The sequence below is a fragment of the Haemaphysalis longicornis genome, unplaced genomic scaffold, assembly GCF_048455015.1.
Source record: "Haemaphysalis longicornis isolate Haplotype H1 unplaced genomic scaffold, Haemaphysalis longicornis Haplotype H1 scaffold_1, whole genome shotgun sequence".
Classification (NCBI taxonomy): domain Eukaryota; kingdom Metazoa; phylum Arthropoda; class Arachnida; order Ixodida; family Ixodidae; genus Haemaphysalis; species Haemaphysalis longicornis.
Window position 1 is genome coordinate 366,411,214 of NW_027526203.1, and position 18,454 is coordinate 366,429,667.

The window sequence follows — 18,454 nt, forward strand, 5'->3', positions numbered from 1 at the left end:
TTCAGATTACGGAAAGTTTAGGGCCAAATTGAAATTATTTCCCCCAATTTGTTTTAGATGCGGCTGCATCTCATTCACTCGCCTTGTCCCTGCATCCGGCGTCGTTGCCGGCGTCCGCCCCTCCCCCATTCTCCTCGCCGCGCGAGCTGCGCTCTCCGCCGCTCACCCCCTCTCCTCTCCGATAGCGAACACTCTCTCGCGAGGGGCATTGGATTGGATTCGATTGGATTAACTTGGCTTGGCTTGGCTTGGCCTGGATTGGATTTGGATTGGATTGGATTAAAGTGGATTGTGTTGGATTGTGTTGCGTCATAGCCGCGGCAGACGCACTGGCGCCGGCGCGTCCCCTCACCGTTATGCGCGCTATAAAACGCGGTGCCTGCGCCGCTCCGCTCCATCGTTCCAGCGCCGTTCCTCCGCTGTCCAACACTGCAACGTGAACCCCCTATGCGTCGCATCTACACAGGGGTTCCCGCGAGGGGAGGTGGGAGTTTTATTAATTGCTTATGGTTACCCCTGGCTTTTGTATGAGCTAGAGAAGATATAGTCAACAAAAATCGGTCGTCTATCTCTTTAAGCAAATTTTTCCGAAGAAGTCGAGGGCTTCCTGCGAACATACTAAGGTATGCGAAGGAACGAGCATTTTGTTTGGTGTGCCGCCTCTCATGGCTGTGATACGGATACATTGCAACGTGTAGGGGGTGAGGGGGGCTGGAATGGAAATTTTTACTCTTCCAGTGATCACTTTTTCTCTTTGTTTGCCTGACTGCACCTAGGTCTTTCCTCACGCAAAGTTTCCTGCAATTGTGCTGGACCTGAAAAGTTACCACTCGGTGCTTCGTGAGTTGCGGTTGTTTGGAGCCTTTATCTCTCCATTCAAATACCTCCACTCCAGACGCCATGGTTCTTCGAACTTTCTCCTCTCTTATGATTCTGCACTTGCTTACGGGAAATACACTTCAAGCAGGCATAAAGGTTCGTTTTTATGAGGAGGCAAATCATTTGGCACGCTAATCCATTGACGACCCCTTGGTTGTTACTCTACGGTTTGATATACAGCAATGGGGCCTACATTATAAAGAAAAGCAGCAAGTGAGCTCCCCCATTAAGCTCCAGACAGTCAAATCAGCATCCCAAAATGTGCGAATTTGGAGAATGACGAGTCCCAGAATGTAATTAAAGTAAAAAATGTAATCCGCGCAGGGGCAACAGCGCAAGGAGTTTATTTGCGGTGTTGTCTCTGCACAGATTCAATTTTTTAACCTACCGTAAAGTTCCGAGAGAACGCCCTCCCCCGAAACACCACCCCCCTCCTTTAAAAGTGAAATATTCAATTCACTGAAACACCAGAAATGTCGCCCATCCCTTAAAATCGTGCTAGCTTCGACGCCTTCGAAAGCCCGGGGAGCTCCCTCTGCGAAGGTGTCCTTCGGCAGCGAACAACGCCTCTGTCTTGATTTCGAACCAAAGAGGCACAACGTGTCCAGTCTGGCGGACGACGAGTTCAACCAACGCCTGGCCTCTACGAGCACGGAACCGGCGAGGGGTCTCCAAGCTCGGGACAGCATGGCGGGCGAAGCGATGCAGCTCGTGTTCGACAATGACAGCGACGCATCGTTTGATGCCTTTAGCGACGATTAGTGAACAAAATAATCATCTATTCATGCATGGATGGGGTCCCTTATTTGTCCCTTAAGCACTTCATTTGGAAGTTCGCCCACCTTGTAGTTTTTACTTTATATCCTCACAGTTTTGGTTGGCGGTGCGGCCACTTTTTTGAAATTTGTCGCACCTGACCCGAAAGTTCACACACCCGGCATTTTTCACTTGACATCTCTAAAATTTGGGTGGGCGTTCTTTTGGAACTTTACGGTAATCGCATGCTACTCCTGCCCCACCAATCACCGAAATTCTCCCATTTGGTAACGCTGATTTGTAGTTCTGGAGCTTTATGGGGAAGCCCACCTGATTTTGGTGTGTAAGGTCCCCACAAAGCTCGCCTCCTGCGGTTTTAGTGCACTTTGTGGAGAATGTGGGACTATCCAACGCGTCTTGTAGTACTGCTGTGGCCTACTTTGAATTTTGGCAGGGATGATGAGGATGAAAAGCAGCCCTAAGACGAGACAAAATGAAGACGAAGGAGCTCACAGAGACAATGGCCAGCGTGTGTGTGCTGCTTCGTCTGGTCGTTGTTTCATTTTACCGCACATTTTTCCAATGTAGCAACAAGCCTCTTAGTTGCTTCATTTTGATTTGATGTCCAAATTCCCCGGCTTGGATTTAGCTGGTGGATGCCTGTAATTCCTTCGTTCGGAGCTCCACTCTAAGGCAATGCCGTGGTTCAGGTTGCCCAGAATAAAATCTTGCCGAATGACGATGTCGAGCATACGATATGACTCAAAAGTTCGCTCTGCATTGTGGCATCGCGCAATACCAGCACGACGTTCTGCATTGTGCGGTACTGCCCTAACGCCGATAACATTTTTTAGTCAAATGGTATGCGCATTGCTGTCATTCACCGAATTAGCTTGGATTGGTCACAAGAGAGCATTGCGTCAAATCTGAACGATGGGATCGCCTTAGAGTGTGCCCATCTACATGACACTTTGTTCTAGTTGTTGATGCCTGATCTTACAGAAACCAGGCAACTGTACTCCTACCTGTATTTTTCGTGCTTTTTTTGCCATATATTTTCTCCGCTTTTCCTTGTATGTGGTCGTAATGTGATTTCTGGCGCAAAATCAAGTTAGGGCTTTCTCTCCCTAGATTTTAACCGCGCGTTAAGCTTGAAAATATATGCCTCCCCGTTGAAAACATGGGTGAATGATCCTCACAGTAAAGACCGCGAAGATGCTCTGAATAATTATAATAATTTGGCTATGGCACTGCTTCGTCCTAGGGACGTACTGATCCATGCCAAAATGCATCACTCCCGAATATTTCCGAATGAGAGGAACGACCATACCCTTAAACAGACGTACGGCATTCTGTCAAGAAACAACAATACTTTTGTAGCTGTCACAGAAATCCGTCCCTTAAGATTCGATTCTTCTGACTTTTTCTTCCTTCATTACAGCAAGAATTTAGGCTTTTTTGTTGTCTTTATTCTATACGTTTTCTTCTACTGTGTATAATTTTATTATACTGGCATTTTGTCAACTTAAAATCCTGAATTATGGGCCTCTCAGCCCGCGCGGGCATGTGTCATTGGGAAAATAGCGTAACAAGAGCAAAAGGGAAAAAAATTAGGCTTGGTAAAGACTTTAAGCGTAGCGGAGATTCAGCGGGAAAAATACGAATGTGCTCTGTATGGGTCTATGTTTCAAACCAGCTAGGTCAAGTTTTTGTGCCCGGTTCGAGAGTTTGTTAATTTTCATGTAAGCTTTCAGCCGCGCCACTAAAACGAAAGGCAAACCAAACGTCCCTGCACATCTAAGCACTGCGTATAGGTTGTGAATGCGGAATCATGAATGTCCAGTTGAACTCCCCAGACCCCTTGTTTCCGTACCGCACCATCGAAGGGCTTTGTAATCTTGCCGCCCGCTTTCGCATGGCCTCGATCTACACCCTACGTATCACCCTACTGCTCGTCCTGCCACCGCGTAATGGGAGAGTTGACAACAACGGTGAATATACTTATGTGCTTGTCTATTCGCTCGTTGGGCTGCGTTCTTCCGCTCCTTCCATCTGCGGTGTACTGGCGTGGGTGCCCACTTCTCGCTGCGGCTTAGTTTGAGCTCGTGGTGTTGAATGCCTCGTGCATGGATAGCTTCCGACGGAACCGTCTCTGTTACAGCCGCCGCACGCTGACTTTTTTGTTCAATGGGCCAATGAAGGCTCTTGCCTAAATACAACAACAAAATATAGCGGCCATTTTATGACATGGGTGTTCGCTTTGCCGGCTACTTAATCTGCTCTAGCTGCGACCTCAAAACCTGCCGTATGGAGTGGACATTTACAATAGAATACAATACTGCCAGCTCCCTTAACTACCTGTTAGCATTAGGAGCCCCTTAACTTGTTGTTTATAGCTTCGCTTATAAATAATTGTCGCTCAGATGCACTCTGGGGTGTGGTATGCAGCTTTTTTGGAATGGTTTCAGGCACATTTTTGAGCCAAGCCTAAATATAAATACCCACCGTGCAACGCTGCTCTCATAATTGCTGAAGCATGCGGGCCGATTGCAGCACACGCATTATTTTGGCTTCTTCTTCCTGGAAGCCATGTAAATCCCAACTACCTCAGACAGAAAGGAAGAAACGAGGAACCCCACATTCGGCGCGAATAGGAAACAAAAAAAATTCGGTTCAGGGGCTGCGGGGAAAGCCGTCGTAGCGAAGAAAAAAAGGAGCACTACAAGCCGTAATTACCAATGAGAGACATTAGCCATCGCAACAAATTACGTGGGGGCTTATTTTTTTTTTTAATTCCCGCACATAGATGCCCTCTTCAAAAGCTTGTTCTTTGACTAATACGTTCATATATATTGGCTCGGCAAAGCAAGAAAAAATAGATCGCTTTCAAATAGATAGACATTAAAATGAATGTAGCATTTGTCAACCAGCCTTGTAAACAAAAAAACTTGCTCGTATAAAAAATCGCATCTAATGAGGAGGACAGATTAAAACATCTGTGCCACACACTACCGATATCCAAATTTGAGCTTCCAAGTGACGTTTCATGGAACTACACGCAGGCCGCAAACGCGCGCAGGAAGGGAAAGCTGTACAGCAGGCACCATGGGGATGTCGAACCAGCGTCAAAACCTCAAACACACGTTCGTCCTTGTCGGCGTCTCCATCGTTAGCTCCTGTGGCATCGAAACGGCTCGTAAACCCACCAAACGCTCATAAAATTTAATGGTTCACATCGATAAAACAGAAGGACCGCACTAGTAGGCAACGCAAGGATAAGGATATGCGCAGAGTCGCGTTGAAAGCGGAGGGTGTGGCTGAAGTTGCCTATCGGCGTCCGGCGGCAACGGCACATCAGTAGGCACGTGTCTCCCTGACGTCATCTAGCGGCGCCACCAGAGAGCGAGGCCGACAGTAGAATTCTCAGCAATGCTATACAAGCGATTCCGGTCTACAGCCAACATGCTAACTTAGGAACTCTAAGAAATAGATAGCCCCCACCAATTTAATCGTACAATAAAACTCAAAAACATTATCGCAGCGCATAAATCGAAGGGACTCCCAGCGGCACTCGATTAAACCTTATTGCTTTTATATTCCCAACTGTTAAGAAGTGCTTGGAAGTCCACTGATACTTTGTTGACCTTCATACAAGAAACGAATGCCATTACTTGGAACACAACACGTGACCTAGAATAAGGAAACTTATTTCCTGCTCCTCAGCGTACTTTTTCTTCGAATTTCCTGCTTTTCATTAATCTGTGAGCACTTCAAGTTGTGAACCATGTAGGCTGGATCTTCTGTTAAGGTTTATTGTAGGAGTGTTATACATTTTAAGCATGAAATTATATGTACATAGTTTACTGCATTGTTCCATATTGTATATCAACGGTAGTTCTTTTTTCCCACATTCCCTAGTATTCTCTGTCTCATGCGTATTTTCAAAATGCAGCACACGAAAAGCAATATACTCTTCGCAGCAGAAATAAATAAATAAATAAATAAATAAATAAATAAATAAATAAATAAATAAATAAATAAATAAATAAATAAATAAACAAATAAATAAATAAATAAATAAATAAATAAATAAATAATTAAATAAATAAATAAATAAATAAAATGTCATTGTCGTTAAAATTGAATGTGCGGCCACGGCATTAGGTAAACTTGCCAACTAATCGACCTCGATTAGTCATTCTGGAGCATTGGGTGGAAGACGCCCTACGGGGACTTAGAGTGTACTGCTTTAAAAATACCGCGAGGGAAAATAAAATAAAATCGACCCCAATATTTACGCCAGTAACAGCAATGGCAGACTATTTTTGCAGACAAATGCGGGTGGTTAGTGCTCTCTGCAACTTACCGTCTTTAGAATCAGCGCTAATATCATTTCGTCAAAATGAGTTCCTTATGGGAATAAATGAAACCTGACTTTATCAATTTTAGAACCAAGGGTAAATGTTCTGTGGTTGGCTTGTTTAAGTGTACTTTGTCCCCCTTGGTAATTCAGATGGCGAATTACGAATCTAGAAATTGTAATATTGCCCTTATATGTATAATTTCTAGCCATGGTTTTCTTTGTATGTGGTCCTATATATACGTAGAGCTTTTTTTCCATTTTCTGATACCCCCCTATGTAATGTCCTTCGGGGTATTTACGGTACTTAAATAATTAAATGAATAAATAAATTCGGTTAATCTTCCGCGTCATGCAGCACTGGCATTAACGATTATTAATCTACTAGGTTAACAATCTACTAGAGGTGTAAACTTTTCTTATGGGAAATTAGTTCTACCCCCTTATAAATGTTTTTTTTTTCATGCGCCAGTTTGGGTTTGCGCAACCGCAGTTGATCTGGTTAACCATAGTTTATACTACGCACCCCTCTAGCTTGGCTCTTACGAAGCACGCAAAAAGAAAAAGAGTAGGGTGTTTTTGGCGCAAGGAGCTTAAATTTCGAGACGAATTTAAACAAGTTTGAAACAGTGCTTAGGTAGCACATCATAATACAAATATCTTACCTACGTTTGCACAGCGGGCAACGTCTTTAAGCCACCTTATGCAAATTCGGTACTCCCAAATTCCGCGCCGGTACGTCCCTCATGAACGCCTATGTTTTGCTCACAGGCGTGAAAATAAGGTGAGGTTAAATGCACTCATATATTTAATTCTCCCCACTATAATACGCTCTAGCGCACGCGATTGCGTTACTAGTTACACTGTTCTCTTTGCAGATGTCCTTAGGAACGAAGGTTTTTAGTCTTTCAGATGACTCGTTGCCTTCGTGACCATCGCAGAAGGAGCGCGCCACAAACTCCTGGGAAGCTTGCTACAGCTTTAGAGACGACCAGCTCTTATTCGCGCACTCTCTTATCGGTAAGCCGCGAAATTACGAACGGATTGCTTTCAGCCCTAATGTATACAATGTATACGCCAGCTTATCACGGGGCGCTCGTTGCCAGATTACGTGAACATGTTTGTGAAACGCGTAGCCTAATTAGCAGTTGCGGGAAATGGGCCTTTCACCTTAACGCGGTAAGTGGGGTCTATTCAACGAACTACATTACATTCCATCTCTGCGGACTGGGTGTTAGTCGTGCCGATAATTTCGTCAGGAATTAGAGGAGTCAGTGCAGGGTAGCTGTTAGTCTCTAGTTGGTCGTTTTTTTTTTTCCTGTTGTCCTTATTCCAAAACTCGGACAGCGTCACGTACTCAGAGAGCAGCCCATACCCGCAGTGGTGTATTTCCAACGCTATGACGATAGACCTAACGTCACCCTTTACGGTTTAACGGCGTTAACAGGTACCAGCAGCTTGACGCACAAATATTTTGACTCTGCTTGGCACGACCTTGTAAGCTCCACGTTATGCGTACGAAAAGTTAGGCCTAGCTAACAGTGGCCATAGCACATACCCCCCACTGGAAGGAAGGAAGAAAGAAAGAAAGAAAGCAAGAAAGAAAGAAAGAAAGAAAGAGAGAAAGAAAGAAAGAAAGAAAGAAAGAAAGAAAGAAAGAAAGAAAGAAAGAAAGGACAAAAAGAATGTAGAAAGGAAGGAAAGAAAGAAAGAAAGAAAGAAAGGAAAGAAAGAAAGAAAGAAAGAAAGAAAGAAAGAAAGAAAGAAAGAAAGAAAGAAAGAAAGGCCATGTAAAGTTAGGACTCCCAAGGAACAGCGCGAATGCGAGGAGCGGCAAAGAGAAAAGAAATGGCAATACAAACAGTAGCAGAGTGTTGCCAAAATTGATGAACTTAGTTCCCAAGGGGCTCAGCAAAGGCGCCAAGCACGGCAGGGTGAAGGGTATCCGCACAGAGAAGGCGGGCACGACCAACAAGCGCGGCGAAACGACGAGGAGCGCCGACGGGCAGAGGACGAAATGTATAAAGTAGCGAAACAGCCACATACTGAAATGGGAAATTTGCCGCACAACATCATGCTTGCCAGGGGTAAACCCAATGCCTACCTTCAGTATTGATGTGAAGGATGGCTTCCTGAATGGTGCAGTGGGTGCGTTGAAGGAGGTTTAGTATGACGTAGGCAATAGATCGCAGGCGCCGCGTCTATAAGGTAAAAGGCTGACGCTTGCCATACAGTTCGGGTAACACAGATCAAAGCCTGAAGCCTTGTGAGTGATGCAGAGAGGCGAGGCGCGAAGATTGCTACATACCTGCTGTCCATAGAGTTTCGCGCAGTAATACGTACCGCGGACAACGAGAGGGGATTGAGTTGCAAGCGCAAACAGTTAAGTGCAGTGACTGTGCACAAGCGCAAAAGCTCAGGCGTCCACGAGTGCGACAGGCAACACTTCCGAAAGTTGGTTTATGTAGCCCTGAGATCATGCATGGACCTAGACAACCTCTACATCGCCTGTGCAAAGAATGACGGCAATATCTACCACAGCAAAAAAAAAAAAAAAAAAAGAAAGCAGAAAATTTAGGTGACTAGAAAGCACTGTCTTCCAACGCTCACGCAATGACGCAAAACTACACTTGAGCCGCATACGTTTGCACTTGCTTCTCTCAATGTGAGGTCTCTCGGCTTACATCCCCTCGATGTTACACAAGATTTCATCATAAAAGATGTACTCCTCCTATGCTCCGAAACCTGGTCGGAAGAAGGCATCCGCGGGATGCACTGGCATTGCAACTGCAAAGAAGCGTGACAAAAGATCCGGCAGTGCATCAATGAATAGAAAATCTTAAACTGAAAGGTTACAAGCTCCTGTCCCAAACGCCAGAGCCAGGGACCAACGCCACCGGATCTGCTGATGCATGTGGCGTAAAGACCAGTGAAAGAATGATAATTTTCAAGTCTACATCAGCCCTGGGACATTTCAGGAGACATTGAAAACCATGCGAAAACACTTTGCATGTGTGAGGCAAAAACGAGGCACACCAGTGGATATGTCGCCGGCAACCTCAATTTTGACATTGCGAAGCTCGACGAGCGCTCGTTACTGTCGTTTGTCATACGCACTTTTGCCTCGCATTCTACAAGCCTAATCAACCAAGCACGTGCAACAGATTGTGTTCGCATTTGTTCGTTTATCCACACTCCGAAATATTTATATTCTTTGACTCTGGGTAACTCGCCATGCTGGATTGACACTGCGTCAGTGCTGGTGTCATTGAAAACCATTATTCCCGTTATTTCTGCGCTAAAATTTAACCAGAGGTTGGTGGCTTCCGAACCGCTAATATTTATGAGCCGTTGCATATCGGCCTGGTTAACAGCTAAAAGAAAAATGTTGTCTGCGTACAACATTCCCGGAATACGCTGCTGCGCCACTTCGCCTTGCAACATATGCGTTAGACTGAACCCTAATTGACTTTCTTCTAGTTTCTTTTATAACCCTGCTATGTAAAGGATAAACATTATTTGGTTCAAAGAGCATCCCTGTTTCATTCCCCGATGGGTGTTGACCTGCCATGCGTATATCTGCCCATCCCATGTCAGGTGCACTCTGTTACCTTTATAGATTGCTATAAGGAACTGTATTAACTGTATTATGCCACATTCAAGAGAAACGAAGCGCTGCGGACGAGATCGAGAAAACTGACATACATTGACTGGACTGGAACACGCATGCGCCCTCAGCTATCTCGACAGCAGGCGCTCGGCCGGAAGGCGTCGCGCCGATAGTTATCGCGCACCGCTCCCTTGGTCTGATTTATTTTGTGTCCGACGGTGCCTGCCCCTTCGTCTGCCGCGCCGCCATCTTGCTGAAGCTCCTGTGCACCTACTTCCCGCGGAAAGCTACCACACTTTACCATCTTTCTACGCGTGTTCGTCATCTCGGCTATAAACTCGACATAACGAGAAAGAATCGTGCGGGTAAATACTCAGCTTTGGCTGTCCTTCGCTGTCTCTGTCGTTCCCGGTCCGCATACCGCTTGGCATACCTCTTGCCAGCCTCCCAACCCCGAAGAAAAAGGGCGCAGGTTTAACCCCTCTTATTCTACAGTTAGCACAATAAAAAAGCAAAGACTATATATGCACACAATGTTTTTTAAACGTTTTCATTTGCTTGAGATATCACAGCCTGCCCTGTAGCTACGTCTACTGGATGACTGGATTCATCCTGCGCTGAAGGGCACGCACAAATAACCCAGCCAGCGCACCCTCGATGGCGAGACTGAGGGACCAAGCGCCGGTGAAGCAGCCGTTAAAACCTCGCCTAGTCACGTGGTTCTCTTGCGCTGAAGCGCGCGCACAGGCGGCCCAGTCAGCGCTGAGCGGTCAAGCGCAGGCAAAGCAGTCGCTCTGCCTTGACCTAGTCACGTGGTACGACAGAAGGGAGGCTCCCAGCGAGCGAAGCAATAAGAAGGAAACGCGCAGCTTGTGTGGCTACGGCTGAAGGTCACTTGCGACGCGATAAATGACTTTAAAAGATGTAGGGAAGTAGAGTTTTCGCTATAAATATTTTACTTTACAACGCAGTCCCCTTCTAGAGTCGCACAGGTCAACAAATTATGGGACAGGGGGTTGTTGGCCTCAGGTAAACCTGCAACCCATGTAACATAAAGCAAGTGAAGTAGCAGCCCGTACATGCAGCCTGTTACCCTGCAACTATTTCCATTTTTTCAGTGCTCCCGGATATACTGTTCCGTGTGATTTGGCCTGTCGCAAAGCAGCGTGCACGGTAAAACACATTCCGAAATGGCCGAGTCCCGATCGCAATTGCGCAACAGATGGACGTTCCCGCAGACATCCATCAGTAGGGAATTGAGGTCTATCTGCCTCTTACGATTGGCGGCTGGTTGCAATACAGGGTCATGTTGCGGGGTCGCAGGTGGACAATGTACTCAGGTGTCACGTGAGTAGAAGAGCATCTCCGCAGTCTCAATAATGGCCAACGTTTGTACATGGTCCCACACGCCTGTTTCGCTCATCCCGACCTGTAATTTTCTGAAACTTTCTCAGCGTCCAATACTGGATTATTTTGAATTAGGGGAGGCTTGTTTGGATTACTAAAAAACTGACAGAATAAACGTTTCCTTCGCCGAACTAAAAGTAAACTAAAGCCCTATATTCCGAGACTCAGAAACGCGGAAGCTTGCAACACGGCGTATACTCAGGCAACTTGCCTTTCATCAAAATAGGATAGTCCTCGGAAGTATGCAAATTTCAAGAGAATAATTGCCGCAGATACGTGAATTCAACCAAAATAAGCGGCCTCGGTGAGATTTTTTTTTAACTCAACATATTTATGTGATGAAAAATTGAAAGCTTGGTAGTGCATGTAAGACCACCAGAGGCAGATTTGGAGAAATGAAACGACCATTGTTAGTAGTTTATTTCGTGTTATACTGTCATAAAAATTATTCGCGTAGCAGTGTGTGGCCCCCTAAAACCCACCATTTAACGAAGTTTATGATAAATGCATTCTCGAAATCACGCTCGGTAATGTGACGCTTTACAAAAGCAGCGAAATGTACACATACAAATAACCTTATTGCTTCGAAAGCGTAGTATCTCGAATGGGCTGCCGGGTAGCCGACCTTTTCCGACCGTCAGGCTGTTCAAGACTGCAATAAACTCGTGCGCAGCTTCTTTCTGCAACAACTGTGAAAGGATCGGCTTATCTAAAAGGGGGAAGCATAAAACGTAAAGCTCACCGCCTCAGAAAATCTTGGGACTTATTCGGTCGTTCGAAGCCTGCTGTAGGGTGAACGGCCGTCAGAGGGCAGCAGCGGAGGCGGTTCTCTTGAGGCTGCTGGGTTGCTCCTGGATATAGAGATCAAAACGAGAAAAAGAAAAGGTCACAACCAGGCGATCAACCTAACCTGCGCGACCGAGGTACGCAAGAATCGTGTCATTAAGTAAACAATTATATCTACATCAACTATCTCAACGACTGATTATGTTTCTTTCTCTAGGTGCATTTTGTCTGCGCCACAGGCGTATGCTGCCCATCTTCGCACATTTCAATTTTCGCACTGAAAAACAAATAAAATATCGGGAGGAAATATAGGCGCCAGAATATTTGCCTGTACAGCTTGGCTACGCACTGAGGCAGCTGTTGCATAGCCTACGGCGAATCAAGGCGACTGGCCACCATGTCTGGCGATGTCGGAGGAAATGAAGAGGAAGACGAGGCTTGGTGCCCGATGGAAACTCGCGAGCTACCGTCTGGCTGCTAGATTCTCGCCAAATACACTAGCCTTCATCTTGCTTCTTTCTTCCCCGTAACATCTTCGTGAAGGTGCGGGGTAGAAGACATACGTCTTTCTTGGTCACGTTGTTTAGTTGACTGTAATCGACGCGGAAGCGTCAGGTCCCGTCCTTATTTTTAACCAGAACCACAGGTTATGCCCAGGGACTGCAAGAAGGTTCAAAAATGTTGTTGCGGAGCATTTTGTCCACTTCTTTTTTCTATGACGGGACGTTTTGATTGACGCGAATATGATCTTTAGCTCCTAAATTTCAAGATTTCCGACTGCGGAGACAAACTTCTCAAGTGGTTCATGAAAATCTATGAACCTCAATCACCACACTTATTTATTTTTCTCAGAAGTACGATAAAATGATGCAAAGTGTGTGTGTGTGTGTGGGGGGGGGGGGGGATCTGATGTTTTTGCGTTAAATTTCATGTTTTCTTGCTCGATTTTTCTTTTTGGCTTTGAGTGTTCATGAAAAGCGTCCAGGCCGACGTGTTTATCGTCTGCTCACTAAAAATCCCTTAAGGCGTTGCAGCGATTTACCATCACTTGTTTCGACCGATCAGTACGCACACAAAAAACGAACGATATTCCCACTCACATCTGCCGCTTATATTCCAGCAGAGCATCCCGGATAGAATACAGCTGTAAATTACAGCGGAAGGTCATATCTTGGGAATTTTCGACAATGACTATAGATGACCCGCGCATTTGCTCAGTATAGGGTGCGTACATGTTCCGCGACTGTGCTTTTAAGCGCGACGGCGGGATTGCAGGCACCATTGCTATTAAATGAGGTATCTTCCCGGACAAGTTCATCGTTACCATACGGGTGGTTAGAGCCGGCAAAATATAAGAACACGAGCGTAAAGAAACCTTATGTATGTTTCAAAGATAAAAATCCCACGTGAATAATTAATCCAGAGCATTAAACTGCAGCAGTCTTAGTGGCATTGGTTAGGTCTCGGTCAGGAAACTCCAGCTTAAATTTATCGTCCGTGGTGATAATGTGGCCTTAGTAAAAGGAAGCCATGCCAGTCATGACTGAATGTCGATTCTTCCTGTAGCTGCAAATTCTGCTGTAGGAAACGCTAAACTCAGAAATTCTAGGTGAAGTAAAAGTTAACAGTGCGTTGTTGAGATAGTTATTCCTGCAAAAGAAAAACATCTTTGCGGAATTACAGCCGTTTGCTGCGGTAATCAAAGCACTGGGACAGCTGTTGTGCCTCCCCAGCCAAGTCATTCGAACCTTGTCGGTACTTGGGCGACCCCGTTGCGTAATATTGCATTAGCCGCGGAAGGGGCCGGTGGGCAAAGATTTGCTCCGTCGTTCAAGGGAGAAACACAGAGCGACCGAAGAACAGAAACGACCGAGCTTATGTAGATGGGGGGATGCGAAGCAGAGCGCCGAGTCGGCGGCGTCATTGGATGGGGTGGCGCTGCGCTCGCACCACTGCGTGTGTCCGAAGCACCTGTCCCCCGGATTCTCGCCGCGTCCCGCGAACACTTTTACGAGTTATGGAGTGTGAAGAGAAGGCAGAATCCAGTATGCGGCCAAACAGGGCGGAGTGGAATGACAGCTACGAAATGTCGATGTTGATGGACGGAAAAGTAACGAGTGGCAGCCAATTCTGCCTCTCGCGACTTTTCTAGCTGCCTAAAGCGAGCAAACGTGACCACTGAGATGGACTGAACAAGTGAACTGAGACGGGCTAGTTGGTGCATGATGCTACTTGGAAAAAACAGCGCCAAAAAACGATACGACAGCGCAGTGTTTGTCTTTACTCCCTGTCATAACGTTTTTTGGCGCTGTTTTGTCTAAGTAGCACTGAGATGGTTAGAACACAAAGCACGGTATACATGGTGTGCGAGGGGCGTTCGAGAAACGCCGTGTTTCGGGGTCTTCGAAAGCCGGAGCAAGGAGTGCGCATCACGCCAAGCGTTATGTTCGCGAGGGAGAGGGAATAGGTGCTCCTGAATTATTAGTGATTCACCAACAGATATTTCATCAATTGCTTACCCCGTTGCGTTTACTCGCGAAGCCAGTAAGCTTGAGTGCCCAGTCTCTCGTCGAGAGTAATTTTGGGTACCGTTGCGTTCTTTTGCAGTGTTCCATCCCGTGGTCCTTCCAGATTTTGTAGACTGTTTTGAACCCTTGACGACCGTTCCAAGTACCCGTCACGCTGGCCCGCTTTCACACGGGCACGCTGTTCAGTAGGCATGCTCGCGAAAGCCCTAGCAACCTACATTTACCACTGTCGCCGTAAAAACTGTTTTTAGTATGTTTAATGGAGAAGTTTTACGACCCCCCCCCCCCCCCCCATTACTTTTGAGAGCAAAAGAACTGCCGATATTTCTCCACTACCCTTTGTAAGCTTGCATAGCTGATCAGAAACACCGCCGGTTATTTTCGAAGTCTATATGAATGCCTGGAATCGGCAGCTGTAATTGTTTAAAAGGAAGCTCTACGCATGCACTCTGAACAGCTTTCATGTAATTTCTGTTCTTGACTTTCCAACGAGTTCGGACAGGGAGAGAGAGGGCGATAGATAATTATTCACTGTAGAGTCGGGCTCCATGCAAATAGCGTAGCGGCTATTATACGACATCAAAATGTCGTAACAGTTATGAACGCAAAAAAATGAAGCAATTAACACAAATATTTACAAACAAAACTTCTCACTTGCCCTTTAGGATAAAAAAATATACCTACAATAAAAGTGCATAATATATACGCAAAATGAGTAATGTGCATAACATAAACTTACAGAATGTGACACACGAAATACAAGATCCCATGTCTCACAGGTGGCACTAAAGCGCGCTGAAAAAAAAAAAAAAAAAAAACTACTTTTAACACCCCTCTGCTTCGTGCAGCTTTCAGTTGGAAAAGTAGTAAAGTATGTCTATAGGCCTATTTTGTGCTTGTTGTCAATAACGTGGGGAACGTTGCGGGCCTTCTTCATCGGCATGCTATGGTGCTGCCCCTACTTTGACGGCAGTCGCTACGTATGGCAGCACTAGGGCATCCCTGTGATGTCACGCGATGAGGTAGGTCTCTAGCCTATCTGCGCCCCCGCAGCGGTCCCTGGAATCCGGATCGAGGCGATAAGTCACGCCGTAGTGGAGGGCTCCGGATTAATTTCGAACGCCTGAGAAAACGTGCGACGAAATCTCGTACACACGGGCGTTTTTGCTTTTCGCCTCCATCAAGAAAGCGGCCGCCACGTCCGGGAATCTAATCCGCGTCCTCGTGCTCAGCAGTCCAATTCCTTAGCCACTGAGCCACCGCGGCGGGCAGGGGAGCCGGATCGAGTTATGGAGGAAGGATTTGCGCGCTGGTTTTGCGCGCAGAGGCCGACATAATAATCTAGCCTTGCGAGAAACCACTTAATGTGGTTATTCCTTTCGTCGGCAACATTTCTCTGTACCAATGGAAAAGCTCAAATGTGCAGGGCCTTCCTCAGGTTCCCGTATGTGACCATAATCGGGCGCGCACTAATAACAACCATCACCAGCTATATCAAGCCAGAGTGGTAGTGTGCCCCAGCTACAGGGCCCACGATGATGAAGTGGCATACGTTTCTTTTTTTTCTTTTTTGATCATCAGGTGAAGTGCTGTCTGGTCTCACGAGACGTTAAGCGAAATACTCGCACAACTTCAAGTGCACTAGACCGTTCTTCCGTGGTTTCTATAAAGCTGCTTCTCATGATACAGGCAGGACCCGTCGGTGTTCAAACACTAAGCAGTCAAGATTAACCCTTGTTTCGAATGAATTGACAAGAGCACGGAATAGGATTACAGATGACCGGTGTGTTCATGCACCCGCACACTTCTCATTAACACATGAGGCTGGTGACGGGCCGCTATTCCTCTCCAGGAGAGACATCATTTACAATCGACATGTCTTCGAATTACACATCGCCCTTTCTCGTGAGGGCAGGGATCATGATCACGTCCACCAAAGGGGAAGGGACGTGAAATGGCACTTTGATATTTGTTCATTTCCTCACGCGAGCAGCCTGTCAAGCCCTAGAATGTATGGTTATTATATGCGTTGAATTGCGCTGACAAATTGCGTTGAATGTAGGAAGGATAAATGTTTGTGTGGAGCCAAGCAAACATCCTTTGCTAGAAAAAAGAAACAAGAGTACAAACGTTACAAGCGACTGAAGCAAGAGCCCTTGGATTCGTGTCATCCCACTTCTGAGTGTAGGCGAAACGCGTACAACGCGGTTGTGCACACACGTGAACGCCGGACAAAAAGTGGTTTCCGGATCGCGGACGCGCACCACCATTAGATACAGGCCCCCGGCCCAACGCAGTGTTAATAACGCGAGCGGAACTAACGATGATTATTGGGTGTCGTGTCGCAGTGGCTTCATAAATCTCGCGCAGTGCCGAAAGCACCGTTATTGGGAAGAGCCGGGTCGATACAGTCAGTAGGGTGCGCGTTGTCCACAGCACCACTCCCCCTAGGAACGCCACCGCACCGCAAAGCTCGGTGCGCTCGCCGACCGCGGTGGGAGGTGCCGGGGAAGCGGACGTGGTTGCTGTACTCTTTCAGACTGATCACTGAAGGCCCATCAGAAGCAAATCATCTTGTCCCTACTCTGACGGGAGCAAACTTCAGAATAGGTCCGTCGGAGTGCAGCGCAAGGGGTACCAATTGTTTCAACCACGTGAATAGTATAGCCGCATCGAGAGCTTGAAAATTTGTCCTGTTGGCTATCCCGTGAGTGTCTACTTTACGAGCAGCAGTAGTTTACTTCAGCGGCTGTAGCGAGTTCCATTGTGTTGCACGAGCATGTCCAGGGAAAGCATCTGATCGCAGAGAAAAGAAACGTGTTTTTCAAGTTGGTGGTAAATGAATTTATAACGTACAATGATTAACGAAACTTTGCATACTAAATATTCCGAGGCGCAAGCCCAAATGCAATGCAAAACATTTTATACAGTTGCTGCATAGAAGCGCACCTCCAAATATTTCCCGCAGCCACTTGCACCAATATTTCACTTTGAGAGCTGCAAGGTTCCGGCGGTAGCAGCATTATTCCTAATTTCCTGGTGATCCCGGGGTGACTTGGCAGCCTACATACGTGTGCGTCTTGTTCGGTGACACTATTGTTGCAAAGTAGTTTTATCGCAGCTGAAGGTGCCCATGAATTAAGATCCATTTCAATAGTGCAATGCCATAACATCATGGCCGGAAAACCTGCCGGGTTCGCCAACAAATGCTTCACATAAAAGAATAGTGGCGCCTCGGTGACCGGGGAAGACGCTCTTAAACGCTTTCGTGGATATGGTTCATCATAATGCACGCGAATGACCAATCACTGGAACCGTCAGTGGGAATTCGGTGTACGTCGACGCTCAAACGATCTGACTGAAATGTTGAGTTTCCGCTATGATATTACATAACAATTCCGAAGCTCTCATGTTCGCTTCAAGCCGAATGCTGGGCCTGGTTACCCTTAAAATCAGCTACGTTAGTTCCGGAGGCTGGGTCTTTCGGTGCGTGGCTGCGAAGCAGCATTGTGGTAAGGGTCAACAGAACTAGTATTTCGCGTAGTTTTACATCGTGTAGTTTTACATCAAGTGGTTCACGCGAGAACTATAGCAAACATGCTGAAATGAACGAAATTGCCTTGTGGAGTAAGGCTTTTTTTCTTCACTTAAAATCCGTGCCTTGTTTAATGTCTACATGAGCCACTGTGGTCTGGTGCAAACTGTCACAAAAATTCTCGAAACAATAAAATTTGGTCGAACGCTATGTCTTCACGGCTTTGTTTCCTTTTGTATCGCTGGAAGATTAATTTTCTGTTTGATTGTTGCCTGGAGAGCAGCAATACATGTCAAAACAATCACGAACATCCCGGGATTAGCCAAATTTGTTAGGATATTAAGTGGTTTGTTCCTGCGCTTACAGAACAGGTATCTCGTTTGATATTTGCATGCGGAGCGCAGTTCGTATAGGCTTATTGCGGCGGGTTGGCGCCTTAAAGGGTCAAATTGGTCTTAGGCGTAGTGTGCAGAAACATCAATTATACATCGTCTAAACGCTACGAATTACAAGAACAGAAATATTCAACTGAAAAAGGCGGCGGTACATGAGTTCGAAAGCAGCAAAGTGAACCCGGTTCTCTAAAAATGTAA

The 18,454-nt window shown here is 46.3% G+C and overlaps 1 protein-coding gene across 7 annotated transcripts in view; it reads right to left on the reverse strand.

Moving 5' to 3' along the window:
- The window catches only part of Oamb (Octopamine receptor in mushroom bodies), a 780,847-nt gene that overhangs the window by 534,090 nt on the left and 228,303 nt on the right, over positions 1 to 18,454 (reverse strand). For all 7 annotated transcript variants that reach the window (XR_013319497.1, XM_077686278.1, XM_077686280.1 and 4 more), the window contains exon 2: positions 11,755 to 11,863. The gene's annotated coding sequence lies outside the window, so the exon portion shown is untranslated. The remainder of the gene's footprint in view (positions 1 to 11,754; positions 11,864 to 18,454) is intronic.